Source organism: Stegastes partitus, unplaced genomic scaffold (assembly GCF_000690725.1).
Source record: "Stegastes partitus isolate 25-593 unplaced genomic scaffold, Stegastes_partitus-1.0.2 Scaffold1958, whole genome shotgun sequence".
NCBI lineage: Eukaryota > Metazoa > Chordata > Actinopteri > Pomacentridae > Stegastes > Stegastes partitus.
In genome coordinates, this window is record NW_007579689.1 from 59,849 (window position 1) to 73,643 (window position 13,795).

A 13,795-nucleotide genomic window follows, 5' to 3' on the forward strand; every position below is an offset into this window, starting at 1 on the left:
AGTAGTACCGTACAGTCATACACAACAGTGATTTTATCCAGGGATACTCTACAGTCAAGCTATTCAGTGTTGTTATACAGTGATTGTTTAGTCATACTCTACAGTAATATTGTACAGTAATATAAAGACTACAATAATTTTAACTAATAATATTTTTATAATATTAAACATTAATATAGAGGAACTCCAGTACTATTACACAGTAATACAGTACAGTGATACACTACAGTGATTTAATCCAGTGATACTCTACAGTGAATGTATCCAGTAATACACTACAGTAAATACACGACAGTAATATTATCCAGTAATACCCGACCGTGATGTTATTGCAGTTCCTCCTTTCTGCCGCAGGGGGGCGACTCGTCCCTCTTGAAACGTCAGCCACCGAGGTGTCGACGTCACCGCTGAGAATGCTCTACCACATCCTGCACGCGCTGCTGCTGCTGTGTGTCTGTTTGAACCGGAGGACGACCGACAGCGACAAACTACCGTCCGTCCGTGAATGAATGAACACCGGGCCGCCCGCATGTCACTTCTCCACCACTCGAATGTGACTCCCGCGGTGATTCGGAGCCTCCGGGACGTTGCTGTTCACCGCAACCGACGTCGAGCCTGATTTTCTGCCTCCTAACAGCATCACCGGGTAAGCTAACTGCCGATGCTAACAGGAGGGCTAGCTCATAAAGCTGACTGTACATTAGCTAATCACTGACCCCGGCTGACTGTACACAGCATTTATTTATCCACACACCTGCAGACAGCTAATTATTTTACTAACACTGGACCGTAGCTGAGTCAAGGACATGCTGTACAAGCTAACACAATTATATCAAGTTATACTAAATGCTGTTATCACTTGACTGGTCGAGGCAATGCTCTCCATCATTCTCCATCATCATTTGTTTTTGTGGAGATCTTGTGCAAACGTGTGTTTATCCAGACACAAATAGGAAACCTGCCAATGAACAATCTTGAAGTGTAGGCATGAGTGTCTTCAGACCTTTCTAAACCAGATCAAGTACAATGTAATACCTGCTTTATAGTCAAACAACTTCAGAGAAAAAAACCCTGCAATTAGTAGTAAAGTATATACATTTATTGAAATGTTTATCATATTTTTGTTAGTACTCTCCACATGCATATAGCAGTAATTGGTAATAACCTAATTAACATGACCTGGACCAGATACATGGCATAGGAGGAGTTAATTCTTTAGACCTTTTTTCACAAACAACATTGTGAAATGAAATATCAACTAAACACAAGTGTTTAATACTATCTTTTGCAATGATTAATCAACTAACTGAGTAGTTGTCAGTTGATTAATTCATCATCGAATATTTTGATCATTTTTTAAAGGAAAAAAAGCCCAAATTCTCTGATTTCAGGGAAAATTCCAGTGAAAATAATCGTTAGTTGCAACCCTACGTTAATGGAGCTTATTTTCTATTTAGGTGCAGAACCTTCATTGATGTATTTACTAACATCTGGTTTCACCTGCTATCTCACTTACTCAAAACTTGATAAAAAATTTGTAACACTCGTCTTACATGTAGTTTTTAGAGGTGTAATGTCTCCCAACAGCCTCCAGCCACATGAACAAGCATTATTACTATTGTTACTGTCTGTAGCAGGCAAGGAGACACAATAAAGACCTTTAAAAACAATGTTTGAGACTTTATGCCTGCCTTTATGCCTTTATGGCAGGCATAAAGTCTCAAACTTTGTTTTTACTGCTTTACAACACCTTTTGTGATTGCTTACGTGGAAGAAAAGAAAACTCAACCCTTAAATGATCAGGAAAAAACAGCATCCAGGCTTCATATAGTTGGGAAAAACCTGGAATATCAATAGAATTCAAAGATATTTATGTAAAAATCTCAGAAAAAAGGAAGTAGTTTAATAAATGTCAACTTTCAACCATTCATTTACGTTTATTTTTCCATCATGCAATGTAAAAGCAGATGTAGCGGTTTTTTTGCAAATTTTCGTGACATTAACTTTTGTGAAGCAAAAAGCAAAGATGTCATTAAAAGTCTATGTTTTTTCCTGTAAACCCTGAGCAACATTATAATGGAAAAAAAAAAACTTATATAGATAATGTTAATCATAGAAGGTATTGCTCGTGCTCCCACAAATAAACACAGTTTCAGAGTTCTGGAAGTTAAATTAGTTCTGCAATTACCTTTAACATGTATTAAATAATAAGTAATAAATATTTATGATATTCTTCCAATGACTCCATGTGTTCATGTCGTGTTTGCTAATTAAAACTACAGCTGTCAAGTTAAATGTCTACACTTGTCTCATAAATTGGAAAGAAATAACATCTCATGACTTCAAAATGGTGCCTAGGTGTGGAGTTTACTTGAGTGCATTTGCTCTGTGGCTTCCTACTTGTGGATTTCTGACCTCTAAGCTGGTCTCAGGGTAAAAGTGAGGGTTTGTTCCCGTCCAAGACATGGCTAAACCCTCTAATTTTATGGTGGAAGGTCCTTTGTTGTAAACCCAGGATGACTGGAGCACGGTGACAATGCGTTCGGTGAACCGACTTAGTGCCCACAGCCATCACTCTCTCATCTAATGACAGGCTTGGTTGATGATAGCAGCCTGAGGACCGAGGGAAACAATAATTAGGGGCCTTGGGCAAAGGTTGATGAGTTCATGCACGGCTTAACCGTGTCCTCACTCTGGTGGTATATAAAGTGGCCCAGGTTGAGACGAGTTGAGTGGGCAGGCATAAGAGGACGAACTAGACTCTGCTTTGAGGAGCAAACTGCTTGGAAATAAGAAGGACTTAGCGTGGAGCAGGTGCTGTTTGTGTGTCTGCATTCACGAAAGGTACCGTACGCTTTGTTCTGTTTCAAAACCAACACGGGAAAAACTGAGAGAAGCATTGATTTGATGCCACCGTGGATCGTGGGAGCTTGTGATTGTATTTACATTTTTCCCTCAAGACCAAACAGTTAATCAATAAATAACCAGTCGAATAATTTATAATGAAAGCAGTTCTGAGGTGCAGCAGTCTGACAAAACAAGAGCCACAATTACATAGTATTGGGATTTTTTTATGTTGTGCTGTGCATTTTGATTAATTATACATCCTAATTTATTTGTCTTGCACTCGTGTTTTTTACTGTGACAAAATCAGATCAAAAAGCAGTTAAATTAAATGCATTTAGGTGCGAACACAATTGTTTAGAGGTTAAACATGACATGTTTTCATGTTTAATTAATGCAGATATACAGAATTCATTGTGTCTATTACGATACTAATGTATTGTGAATACCGTGTTGTGTTTGTAACAGCTTTAATGTTTTGTACACACTGATGAGCTACGTTCATTCACTGACAGATGAAGTGAATAACAGATTATCTCGCTGCACCTGTCAGTGGTGGGATGCATTAGGCAGCAAGTGAGGAGTCACTTCTTGAAGTTGATGTGATGGAAGCAGCAAAAATGGGCAAGCGTATTGTGATGGCTAGACTACTGGGTCAGAGCGTCTCTGAAATAGCAGCTCTTGTGGGTTGTTACTGGTATGCAGCGGTTAGCATGTACTGAAGTGGTCCAAGAAAGAGCAACCGGTGAACCGAGAGTGAAGGCTATTGTAGCTGCTGAAACTGTCACATTTTGCTGTGTATGGAGATGTGTAGCTGCAGATTGGTCAGAGTGTCCATGCTGACCCCTGTCCACCACTGATAGCTCCTACTATGGGTACATGAGCATCAAAACTTGTTCTTTTCCATGATGTGCACAGCCAAGTGTGTGGTATACCTGGGGAAAAGATAGCAGCAGGATGCATGTTGGGAAGAGGTGAGCCAGCAGAAGTAGTGTGATTTTTCTGGACAATTGTCTGCTGGGAAAGCTCAGGTTCTTCTTCTTTCTTTTTTTTTAGATGTTACTTTGACACTCATGTAAGCAGTGATCCCCTTCATGGCAGTAGTGTTTCCTGAAGGCAGTGGCATCTTTCAACAGGATAATTTGCTCTTCAAAAATTGCTCAAGATTGGTGGGAAGTCCTGAAGACACAAATCTGATCCATGGAGGTCCCACCTTGCAATTTCTTGGTCTTAAAGGATCTGCTGCTAACATCTGGGTGTCTGATACAACAGGGCCTAACCTTTGTAAAGCAAAAAGCCCTTTATACTATGTAATTATGGTGGTTCATTTTGACACCACATTGCTATTCAAACTTTTCATGTGTAGACATTAAATGTATTTGCAATGTTTTTTCTTGTGAAATCGCTTTAATTGCACATACATGTAATATTGTGTTAGTGTTGTCTCTGTCGGTGTTGTGCTGCTTCTAGAACCACAGTTTCCCTGAAGTACCCTACCAAAGGGATCAGTGAAGTTCTATCTAATCTAACCTAGTCTACAGTGCTAGGCCTCACAATGATGCAGGGTGTAGTTCCAGTCCACTAAGTTTATCCAGAGACAGCGTAGCTCGTTTAAAAGCCACGTCAGAGTTTGGTGTTCAAGATCCTGACTTAATGTTAGAATAGTGTGAGCTGAGATATAGATCTGCCAACAGTATGAAAAAGTTGAGTCAAGATTTAACAGTGCAGAGTTTTGTGAAAGCTTGTTTTCTGGAAGAACCTTTTAGCCATGACTTTTTGCCCACACAGATAGTCTGAACTTCAGTCATTTCAAGGTTTGAACAAATGTAAGAGTATTCAGCAGCTGGAAACAGAATGTAAGCTTTCGTTCCTAAGCACTGATGTTGGAAAGTTTCTATCAGCACTTTTATCAGCCTTGATTGAGTTTGTTTTTCCTTCTGTGGAATTTTGCAGTGCTGATAACCAACATTTCACACGTCAAATCTTTATTTAGCTCATCGGCAGGCATTATTCACTTGTTGATTTAGAAGGTGTGTGGGTTTGTTGGGTGACATAAATGCTTGCAAAATATGAAAGCAATGCCTGATGTGCCACTCGGCATTAATACACCAATCTTTCTGTGTGTCTTTCTCAACCTGGTTGGTATTCAGTCCTGTGAACAGATAAATAGACCTGCTGGTAAAGCCTCAGCCTGATCTCCGATTCATCCTGGGACAGATCACAGATTTCATTTCTGCTCTCTCAGCTGGTGAGGTTGATGATGACAAGGGAAATTTCTCACTGAGCTGTGTTTACACATGGGTGTAAGAGCCGTGAGATATGACAGTAGTGCTGATAATTCTTAACCCCCTCCACCCCAAAACCTAACAGCGGGTTTGAAAGGCACATTATCTCTAAAAAAAAAAATGATAAAAGTCCACCATGTATCAGTGTCACACTCTGCAAAAACAGAAAAAAATGTTGGATTTTCCTCGTTCTGACTGTCAAAATCACTTTGTTCAACACTTTGTCTTACTTAAAAATGTACAATTGTTAAAAAAATATTTTTTGCACCAGATCCTGCAAAAAGAAAACAACAAATTTGTCACTTTTTGCCACAACTGAGATGTAATGAGTGACTCAGCTGTGATCAGCAGTGACATGGCAAAAATACATGGACTGAGCTGAACTGCAGGCCGTGTTTATGCAGATCAGACAGGAGACAAAGATGGAAACAAATTAGAGCGACTGAGAGGACGATAAAACACATTTGGTCAGTAAAGAAAAACTAAACTTCTCTTTCCAGCATCTACTGTGCGTCCCTGGAAAAATGTTGTTCATGTTGATTACAGGTTTTGAAATTTTTGTAAAACACTAATATTAAACTTCTAAGCCTTTGTTGTATTGCACAGAACAGATTTCTGACTTTTCTTTACTTTTGGTCATGTTAGTGTAGCTGTGCAGAGAGGTGCAGGACTTTATGCTGTGGTGAACAATGAGCCCACAGTGAGTAAATGTGTGACGGGAACATAAAATGCCTTGGGGTTTAGGGGGTTAACGGACTGATGGAGCCAGCCATGATGTCCCGTGTCTGAAAGGGGCTTCACATTAACTTTTAAGTGAAATTTACCAAATGCAGCCAACTGATGGTATAGCCGCCGTGTTTCTGTCTCCAGTGATCTGAATGTTCATTTATTTAAAATTAGTGTAACTTTTGCATGTATACTGTCAGAATTCTTTTGACAAGCAACGCCTCTCACCATATTAGTTCTGGCAGTGTTGCCCCTTTTTTAAGATGATGGCTTTTGGTGGTAATCATCAGCAGAGTTTGTTCCACTGTTGAGTAAAATTCCGCTCTGGTCTCTTTTCAGCTGTTGTCTGTTCTGGGCTGCTTATCTGCTCCATGTGTGCGCGTAATGCTAAATTGTACAGCAAAGTAAAACCAGGCAGAAGCTGCTGTGGCTTTAAAGGGTTAATAATTTGTTTGCCAGATGAACCCAAATCAGCTCATGTGCTCATTTAATCACTCCCAGTCCACACATTGCCTGGTGACACTGGTGACGACAGCCGTTTGTTGTGTTTGTTCACAGCTTTCTCTGGCTTCTGTATTTACGTGTTTGTTCGACTGCGAGTCACCTGGTCGGGCTGATTTGTTTGTGTTTTCTTATCTAGTGGGACAAAGGAAGAGTGACTTTCCAAGAAACGGTGAAAGATTTGAAGGGATGAGCAGAGTAGAATCAGCTGCGTGCCAGTTGGGATTGGAGTTCAGCAGGCTGTGACTAAACATGTTCCCACCCTGCTTTTCCCTCCTTTTCTCTCCGGCTGCCACTTCTCGCTTGTAAACCTCATATTTAACGTCATGGCAGAGGCCTTGACTCTTGAAGGACTAACGTCTCAGCAGCAGACTGCCCGTCTCTTCCATCACTCTTTATCTCAACAGCTGCAAATAGGCATTGGATTAAAACCAGGTCCTCACACACACACACACACACTCCACTAAAGCAGGGACTCTGTTTGTGTATTAGTGTACGCTGACATGACACCGACCTGACATGGTGACATTTGAAAACAGTGTTTTGATTGGATTTTAGCCAGTTGTGGCCGGTGAAGAATTCTGCTGCTCCTTCAGTGTTTATTGCAGCTCAGCTATTTGGACCTGTGTTTGCTCCAGGGCAAGAAACAGGACTCACTTTGGTGCATGTTTATATTTAGTATCTGTACCAAGTTATTATCTCAGTCAGAGAAGCAGTTTGACAGGCAGCAGTTTAACAGCTATTCTTACTTCTCTGTGGTTGTCGTGCTGCATACCAGTAATCAAGAATGGAGCCCGAGCAAAGGTGGATTTTCTTGATACTGATATTGATATTTGCCTAAATAAACACGTATTTGGCTTTCATTATTGACACATACAAAAGTTTCAAACACCCTCTTGCACTCTGTCTCCTTGCAAAGATGTTTATGTTTGTGATGTTTCAGTGTTAGACCGTCATCATGCAAAACTTTTTTCTTTTGCATGATGGTTTATATCTTGTGGATGTATATTTTAGGTGCAGCAAGCCTGTCATTCTCTGTCTCTTATAAACACATAGCCCTCTAAATTTTATGATTAAATTACTGTGACAAATCGAGCGTGTTTTATGTTGCTGGCAATCTAGAGTGGATTTGAACTGATAAACACAACTTGTAATTAGGGCTGTAAAGATTATTTTCATTATCTCTGAATCTGAAAAAGTTCAGGGTTCAATTTGTGGAAAAGATAGAAATCCAAACGGCCACAGTAGCTTCTTCAGGTTGCTTGTTTTGACTGACCAACACTCCAAAACTACTAATATTCAATTTACAATAAATAAAAAAAAGTTGCAAATCGTCTTATTTAAGAAGCTTCTAGAGGTTTATTCAGCTACAGTTACAAGAAAACCACTCAGTTTGTAAATGAATTTCTTCACAATGAATTATTTTTATTTTATTTAAAAAAAAAAACTTTTTTACTCTACTTGATATCAAAATGGAAATAAACTAAATCTTAAAAGCAATATCGGACTCAGATAAATAAAAGATTAGCTTTTATCTCGTGCTGAAGAGAACAAACCTGTGATACGATAAAATTTCCCAATTTACTTTTACTATATGTACAAATTGCTGCTATTACTTTGATAATATCTTGGATTTACTACACTTGCTTTTTAACTATCTTATAACAATTACTGTTTATTCTACTCACAACACTTGCTTTTGTTCTTTTATCGTTCTTTAAAAGTTCTCTTCATGTCATTTTATGCACCAAATCACAAAGTCAAATTCCTCATATGTGAAAACCTACTTGGGGAAAAAAACACACACATTCTAAATCTGAGTCTGAGATCAGACAGTTGCTTTGCTTCTTTCAAATATTTTTCCTTTCTTTTAATCTTTGTCTTTTCATATTTTGTGTTTGACATTCATTTTATGTGCATGAATGAATATTTTTTGTGCTCCAAACCTGCTCGCTTTGAAATTCCCTTTAAAGTGTGAACATAATATTTTTAAATTAATAGTTAATCAAGATCAGAACCACCACACAGTTCGCTTAATGGAGTGACTCTTTTAATTCACTTACTCTTTGGCAGCGTTCTTGTGCTGTGTGGAGTAATGACGGCAAACAGTTTAAATGATGTTCTTACTTGCTCAGACCACGTTTCCCATAAAGCTAGTATGTTATTTCCCAGTGCAAATTGTTTTGTCCTGGTTGTTAACACGTATGATTTTTACACATCGTGAATATAATGCAGCGCCTTTACTCTGACACTTGCATCCTGTGTGTGTTCATGTTAGACTGTAATATAGTTGTATACGAATTAAGAAGGCGGATGTTTGTCTCTGGCACTCCTGCCTTTGTTTTATACTCTTGTGCCGTCGCTCCCAGATATTGCCTGACACACCTTGGGCTCTCTAATGAAAAATGAATGTGGAAGCGGACAAGAGATATCGCTTTACTTCTGGCAGTTTTCCTGGCTGTTGGAGTGAGAAGACGAGGCCTTATCGCCGTGTGTTTATCCACTTCAGAAACTCAAGAACAGTGTAGGTTACAACATCAAGAAGGATTGGGTTTTACTCCACTTGCTTTGAAGTGATGGGAATTTGTTTTCTTTTTTATTCAACCATTGGCAATGTAGTAGCTGAAAACATCGCTGAAAGTACGATATGAAATATGTCAGACAAAATATTGTACAATACCACCGCTTTCTGTGGTTCTATAAACTTACTGAATTAAATTTAATATCCTTTACTGGCAACTGAAATTAGTAGAGGAACCTAGGGCCTTGTCCACAAAACTAAAATAATTCCTTTCGGCCCTAAATTAGACTTAGATGTAACGGATTCCGAAGAATAGTAATGACAGAACATCCCACTCTGCAAGCTGTCTGGATTGGTTCTTTAGTTTTGTTACGTATGAAGCCCTGGAAGTCTGAATGTGTGTTTTGGAGACTGTTGTTAGTATTATTAGTACCCTGCATTTTCAAGGTGGAAACGTTTAGCTGTGGTGTTGACTGCATGTTTTGCTCATGATGTTTCTTTTAGGATATAAAAAAACTCCATGTAGACATGATGCATTATACATACGTGTTTTTCACCGGAGGTCTTCTTTAAATCATATTTTTTCCCTCTTTGTTGAAGATATTCAGAAACTTTAATTCAGATTTTCTAGCTTGTGCGTTGAGAGTGTGCGCTGCTTCCACCTTTGTTTACATGCGGCGGTGTTGAACGCTGAACTTGCTAACTGTACTTTTTATGGGTTTACACAATGCACCATTACTCTTCCAGTAAGTTGAGCAACAGATGTGTCGGTTCTTCCTTGTTGGCAGCCTAATTGGAGCGATAATAGTTTTTTCCAGCTTCTTTTAGCCAACATGACTTAGCGTTAGGGTCATATCTGTCTGTTGGTTTGCTTGGCAGTATTTCAAATGTGCTTTCATGTGTAGAGAGATTTATTGTCAGTCAGTTTTTATCTGAATAGCATTGGTTTAAATTTTAGAGGGGATGGAGGGCATATACTTTTGTGGTATGTGTTACTCAAAATATGAATCATGAGCTACTACAACATTGTATTTATGGTAGAAAACGTAGTAAGATTCGTATATATTCCTCTATATGTTGAATTGTCACCTGGTGCCTGAATCTTGTGTTTGCCTTTACAGAAAATTTAATCATAAATTAATGCAGAAAAGGCACAAATTGGTGCATAAAAATTTACCAGAATGCAGGAAGTTGATGTTTGACGCCCAACTTAATGCGTCCTCTTCTCAATATTGAAATGAAACCTGTGCCGACAGTGGATGGGATTTTTTTTCTTTTGGAAAAAGAAAGAGGAAAAACTAGGCAGGATACAGATTTGGTTAATTGTAAATCTTCAGGATATTTGCGTCAGCGTGATGTTTTCTTGATTTGTTGGGAATTTAAGTCCTCATTATAAAGCCAAAAATAGGCATTCTTGTTATTTGGTGTAAACATTACCCCTTAGGGGAATTGCACAGCATACATTGCTATTTATGGATGATTACATAAGCTCCAATTTTCTTTTCATTACTTGCTACAATTTTCTAGAGCAAGGTGACATCTCCATATTGCTTCACATTCACCAAAAATAGCAAAACCTCCACTTTTTGAGGGGATAAATTGTTATTTTTACTTGATTATCTGTAGATGAAGTAATTGTTTGAGTACCTCTGGCTTCACCCTGCAACTGTTAGAGAGATTGTATAAGAAAGAAGACTGTGAAAAGTAGTAAAAACAGGAGCTAAAGGAGCTTATGAAGTAGTTTTTTACTACTTTCTGTTCCTTGTTTCCTTTCTCTTCCCCCTACTTCAGAATAAGTCCTCGTTAGACCAAGTGGAGGAGGAATATTTGGGAGAGAGGGTTTAATTCATTGGGGAGAAGGTGACTTATTGAAGAGGAGGGATTTCTCTTTGCCTCCTCAGCTCAGAGACCTATGCAGAGAGAAATGAAAGGAAAAAGCTGGTGGCTGAACACAAATTAGTAAGAGACAGCAGGACAGTGAAAGATTTATTTTATGTGGGGAAAGTTGGCAGCACTTTATCATTAATGTCAATGAAAAGCTAAGTGCTTTGCTCAAGGGCATCTTAGCACTATATGTAAAGAAAGAGGAGGTTGTGTTTCATTTATTAAGACTCTCACAGATCTTGGTGTTCCAAGCAAGAAACTTTATGGTCACAAGTTGTGTTTTTTGCCCTGAAATCTTCATCATTGACTGGTGGTGTGCTGTTTTCCTCAAAAACAACGGATATGGATGTTTTGCAGCTGCAGTGTTCCTCTGGTTTTGCGCCCATGCACCAGTTTTTCTGTCAACTTTGTACTCACTATGGGCTAATTTGTCAGTGCAATATAACATCCTGCACCTTTGTGGCTTGAAGGAAAGAGAACTCAATTAGGTTTTTTGTGCAGTATAACATATGAAACGGCATAAATCGTAAATAACAGTTTGAAAGTTGAATTGCTTTAATTGTTAATTTTATAAGAATTGAGAGATTCTGGAATTAATATGCACAAAAACAGATACTGAAAAAAATGGTGGCTCCACATATTTTAGATATTTTACTGCTTACGTTTTTATTTTAACATTCTTATCTCCGATGTGGTCTTTGTTAACACTACCTGCAGTTCAGCCAAAAAGTTCCTCAATTTTTGTCACGAGCAGCTTAGAGCATCATGGCTTCTTGTTTTTGCCGAGGACCACAGGATTTTTAGAGAAAATCTTTAAAAAATGCGTCTTTTGCATGTCGAAGCTCTAAGACCCAGAAGGAGATTTTTTTTCCCTTTCTACCTTAAAGAAGAACAGACACAAACTTAGGTGATTTTCAGGCTAAAAAATGTTATTTTTGCCTATTTTTTAAAAAATGAAACACATAAAATAATAGAAGTTCAAGATACAAGGCTTGGATTATGTGAATTTTCCAGACAGAGCTGAACAGTACATCTGATTAGTTCCAAGGACTGTCTGAAACAAAATGTTATGTTTTTGCGTTTATGTTGGTTCTGATAAATGTTGTAATTTTAGCCGTTAAAAAAACATAAAAAACATTCCTTTCAGACAGGCAGGTTTTAGGTTTCAGAGAGTTACATTGCTGAACAGGAATCAATAAGGAAATGAAATTATCCGGTTTTGGCTCAACGTTTGCCTTTGTGGCCCGAGTGTCACATTGAAATAGGAAGCAAAATCAATGTGGAAAAGCGGATCCAAAAAGTCAGCAGCAGCCATTTCAGGTTCTCTTTCTTCTTCACTGCCTCTTTTCTTCTCGTCTACCTTTTCTTGTTTCTTTCTTCCTCACCGGTGACTCGTAACCTTCATTTTATCTGTCTCTCTCTCTCATCCACAGTCCACTGCACTCCTGAGAAACCTTGCTGCTCTTCTCAGGCATTTCTTCCTCCTCGCTCGCTGTTCCCCCGACTCCAGCTCCCAGATAACCTGTGGGCATCACTCAGCGTGCCTGGAGCCTCGGGGCCGACAGACTGAATCAGGCGCTTCACGCACCGGCTATCATTAGAGGCTCTGTAGGAAAAGGTGAGCGTTTCTTTGCAAAAAAAAATGAATGGGTCTGTTTATTCAGACCTGCAGGGCGCATTGACATGAATCGGTGCTCTGTGTGTCGGAGTCGGGAACATTACGCCCTGTGTGGGGTGTGTGCACGTGAAAATTTGTGTCAGGGGATGGGAAAAGATTTCTTGTTGTTGAAATGCTTAGGTAATATTTTCCCACTCAGACTCAGAATCGAAATTTTCTTCTGTGTAAGTTACAAGAAAAAACAATCACAGCTTGGTTGGTGTTTCTTTACTCTGGTATCTATCGCCTGCGTGTCGTCTAATGAATGTGTGCTGCAATTTTCTGTAATTGCCTGTAATTGTCTGATCCCACTGAATTCCTGCTTCCTCTGTGTGCTTTGTGCTACAGTGGCCCTTTGTGTCAACTTGTGTGTTAAATCTTTCATTAGCTTCAGCCCCCTACCTACTAAACAACTGGATTTCAGATACCCAAAGGCTTTGTTGTCAGTTTTCTTTATATGAGACATTTACCAGCAATAATTGAGACTATTCAAAACTATTGAATGCCAGAATATTGGCACCAACAGCTCGATACTTATCATTTGCTCAGTTATCACTTAATTTACCTCAGATTTTTTATCAGCTTTTACAGTACAATTCAGTGTCGGGTCAAATCTCAAATTTTAAGGGCAATTTCTGTGGGACCATGTCTGATTTGCCTTAACTGTTTATAGCATAAAATATGGCCATTTTAAAGCTATTTCTGAAATTTTAGATTGATATATCAAAGATTTTCCAAGATAAAATTGTTTTTAAAGTGCAATTTGATCCAATCAGACAGCTTCCACAGTGATCATGAGAATAAATTAAATTAGTAGCAAGTCTTGCAGACATTATTAAATTAAATTACCAATAAATGTATGTCAAGGCATGAAAATTTCCATCTAGAAAAATCCTCCTACCCCAACAGATCTATGTATTTGGTCACGGTTATGTTATACCGATATAATGACCTAATGCAGTAATAATTCACAAAGAAATTACGGCAAACTAAATGACAAGTTACTTCCAAACCAACACTGATCTCGACAAAGTGGGGTCCAACAATTTAAAATATGCCCATATAAAAAATAGAATATTATTCTAAGTTATATCTAGAAAACCATTTTGAAACAGCAAAACACTTCTACATGGATTAGGCCATCTACCAATATTTTTGATTTTGTTATGCAACTTTTTGTACCTGCTCAATCAACTTTGTTTCATTTTTGTGATCAAGTATTTTATATTAATTAAGTATTCTATATGGTTTGTTTTGTTCTTGTAACATGCAGCTAAATATGGTTCAGAAAATATCGCTAAATCACTTCTGCATTATCTGTTTTTTGTTTTTTTTTGTTAATATGTGCACAAAGATAGGACCTTTCATATTTCAACT

General features: G+C 38.4%; 1 protein-coding gene across 1 annotated transcript in view; it reads left to right on the top strand.

Moving 5' to 3' along the window:
• Nucleotides 1-457: 457 nt before the first annotated feature.
• slc39a14 (solute carrier family 39 member 14) overlaps nt 458-13,795 on the top strand; it is a 40,101-nt gene continuing 26,763 nt past the window's right edge. The window contains exons 1-2 of the mRNA XM_008303210.1: nt 458-646; nt 12,195-12,379. The gene's annotated coding sequence lies outside the window, so the exon portion shown is untranslated. The remainder of the gene's footprint in view (nt 647-12,194; nt 12,380-13,795) is intronic.